Source organism: Panthera tigris, chromosome X (assembly GCF_018350195.1).
Source record: "Panthera tigris isolate Pti1 chromosome X, P.tigris_Pti1_mat1.1, whole genome shotgun sequence".
NCBI classification, from domain to species: Eukaryota; Metazoa; Chordata; class Mammalia; order Carnivora; family Felidae; genus Panthera; species Panthera tigris.
The window spans coordinates 62,002,542-62,005,397 of record NC_056677.1 but is presented as its reverse complement, the minus strand read 5'-3'; positions in this window follow the sequence as shown (position 1 = coordinate 62,005,397).

The window sequence follows — 2,856 nt, the reverse complement described above, 5'->3', positions numbered from 1 at the left end:
GAGCCTGACTCGGGGCTCGAACTCACGGACCGCGAGATCGTGACCTGGCTGAAGTCGGACGCTTAACCGACTGCGCCACCCAGGCGCCCCTGATTTTTGCTTTTAAATGATATCCCTTTGCCTATGCCTTTTATGGTGTGTGTGCTGATTTACAGACTAAATTCTGGACTTCAGAAAAGTAATACTATTTTTTTTTTAATTTTTTTTAACGTTTATTTATTTTTGGGACAGAGAGAGACAGAGCATGAATGGGGGAGGGACAGAGAGAGAGGGAGACACAGAATCAGAAGCAGGCTCCAGGCTCTGAGCCATCAGCCCAGAGCCCGACGCAGGGCTCAAACTCACGGGCCGTGAGATCGTGACCTGAGCTGAAGTCGGACGCTCAACCGACTGAGCCACCCAGGCGCCCCAAGAGTAATACTATTTTTATAGCAGAAAAATTTGTCTTATCAAGGTATTCTTCACACCTTGCATATGCAATGAAAATAGTGGACAAAGTTAATTATACGAAGGAAGTGTTGCAAATGGTTTACCAGCAGTCTCTGAAGTCTGCCATATCTAGGCTCTCAACTCTGCTCTGCCATCACTTAGCTGGGCACCTTGGACAAATTAATTCATCTCTTGGAGACTTAGTTTACTTATCTGTAAAATGGAAACAATATTAAGACCTACCTCATAAGGCCTGAAGACTATGAGATAATCCACTTAATGTATATAGCACAAGTTCCCAAAGTTTCTTGGTTCACTGTACCCTTCCTGTGTCAGTAATTATTTTCACAGCATCCAAGCCTAAAGAAATATTTAAAACTTCTGTGTATTAAGTAATTAAGTACAAACAACCTAATAATAGTAGTTCATGTTGTGCCCAACAGAGGTTGCTGCGTTTCCCTCAAAAATGTAAGATATTTTACAGTAAGTACCCTTGTAAGTTGGCACCTGGGGTGCCTTGGTGAATAGTTTGGGAATAGAACACTGCCAGGCACATAGTTGGTGCTAAGTACATGGTTTTTATTATTATTGTAAAATATCTGTGATTATTATTAGAAGGGATCTGGGTACCAAAGAGGATGCTGACCTAGTAGTTTGACTCAGATGTTGAATATCCCTGAGGAGAGACATGTCACTTTTTGGTAGTAATCTATTCTAGTCATAGGTTTTTTTTCTAAGTCAGCACCAACTCACCCCAGTTTGAGAGGGAAGAGTGATTTCTATGTGCATAGAGAAGAAAGCTTTATTCTCAAAGCAATGCCATTTTCTAGCTTCACTACTGCCAAGATTTTCCGACTCCTCTACTCTTACTCATCAGTCAAAATTCACTCTTTCAGAAGAGACTTCTGTATGTTAGATAAAAAAATACTTGGGGCGCCTGGATGGCGCAGTCGGTTAAGCGTCCGACTTCAGCCAGGTCACTATCTCGCGGTCGGTGAGTTCGAGCCCCGCTTCAGGCTCTGGGCTGAATGGCTCGGAGCCTGGAGCCTGTTTCCGATTCTGTGTCTCCCTCTCTCTCTGCCCCTCCCCCGTTCATGCTCTGTCTCTCTCTGTCCCAAAAATAAATAAAAAACGTTGAAAAAAAATTAAAAAAAAAATACTTTGCTCTGTTTCTGACTGGCCTCTCCTACATTCCTTTTCCTTCTCCTTCCTCTTCAACCTCTCTCCATGTCCCTCTCAACTAGTGTTTGAGACTTGGCCCCATCCCCATAATGGTGAAGGGAAGCTGGAAAGTTAATTCAGGAAAAATGATTGGTTGAACTCTGTTTTGAATCTCAGCTTGACCGGTGAGCCAGTAAGAACAGTGGGTACTGACAATTCATTCCTGTATACCTCTTTCCTCTCCTCTGAGGGAGCATAGGAAGGCAATTCAAACAGAGAGACTCTAGAAGGTGGCCTGTGGGCTTTGGCACCCTTGAGAGGCTGAGGAGAAAAAAGGTAAGGGGTGTGCTGAATTTCCAACTCTTAGCAATTTAGGCCCATGAGGGATCTTTGACATTTTCCTAGAGGCTAGAGCTGACCTGAGTTCTATTTGGTTGTTTAGATTCACTGAAGGGAAATCTGATATCAGAGGTATGAGAAGGAATGAAAGAGGAGACCTGTCCATGCACTGTTGACTCTGGGCCTCTTTGGTGCTGGCCAGCAGAGGTCGGGAACGGCTGGCTTTTAGCCCCGGTCAGCCGGCAGCGTTTGTTTTGGCTGTTGGAGGAAACAGCACTTTGTGGAAAGCCAGCCTTCCCAGCCAAGGGCCTATTTTCATCTTGAATCTGTTGAGTCCAGCCTGAAGTCTGAGTCCAGGATCAACAGAGGCCATGGAAAATGGGACTGGATGCCTGGCAGCCAGAACTGTGGGCTTTGTCTTCCTGACCATGGCATTTTGCCCTGAGCTTATGAAGGCAGGAATGATGGGGATCTGGGCCTTGTGGAATTAGGGCCAGAAAGAGCTAGCTGCTCTTTGCATGGTCATTGCAGCACGGGATTGGCTGTAATATATCACTATGCTTCATCCCTTCCCAGGTTATCAAGTCTAGGAAGGTGGATGTATGGCTAGAGCTTACATAGCTCCAAAAGTGCCTGAGCTCTCCTAAATGGGGGTCTCCACACACTGAGGGACCACTAGATCATTGGATCAATATCCTTATCAACCAACCGTGGGAACACAGAAAGGTATCAGTTAGTATCCCTTTTTTTCTGAAATCTCAAGGTCTTTCTGGGGAAACAAACCCATTTCACAAAGAGATACTTTTCATATTAGACAGAGTACAGTGAGGCTCATGTGAGTAGCACAAAGAAGTGCTAAAGGAGTTCAGAGGAGGGCAAGAGTGCTAGAAGGGATATGGGTTTATGTTGGGCCCGGAAAAGTGAGTA